Here is a 584-nt window from a genome sequence, read left to right on the forward strand (position 1 = left end):
AACTGAGTTTGCAACAAATTGCAGAAATACACAAATTTGTAGTAAGCCTATTTGAATTCTTATTTTCCCATTAATGAAAAAACACCCAAAAAACATGAACAGTTGAGTATAATCATACATTATAGTTTCGGTATGTTCGGTCACGTATGTATAGTTATGTCAAATGTCGGTCGTGTTTTAGAAATACATTATTTATATGATCTGAAATGTTTATAAGATATAGGCATAATGGTTTGTGACTGAAAATAAGCACGCTTAAAATAGTTTTAACTACGTTCCGACAAGTCGGAATGCTATATAAATGTCAATGACCTTTTTTAGGAGTTCCGCAGGTTACAACCTTGGACCTTTTGCTTCTTCAACCACTAAAACATACCGCCTCTTACCATGTTTATTGTATACATGAATAGTGGAAAGAGCATCGGAAGATATGTAAAATGTGGTTTTTGGTGTGTCGCTTCTTTGAAGAAGACCCCGTAGTCCCTGTCATCACTACTGTGCGCATAACATATCATTTGGTATGCGTGCAGGTTCAATGACACTTTCTTTCATCAAGTGTTACTTCGTCGTTTGTTGCAAACCGA

The sequence above is a fragment of the Amphiura filiformis genome, chromosome 5, assembly GCF_039555335.1.
Source record: "Amphiura filiformis chromosome 5, Afil_fr2py, whole genome shotgun sequence".
In the NCBI taxonomy this organism is placed as follows: Eukaryota; Metazoa; Echinodermata; class Ophiuroidea; order Amphilepidida; family Amphiuridae; genus Amphiura; species Amphiura filiformis.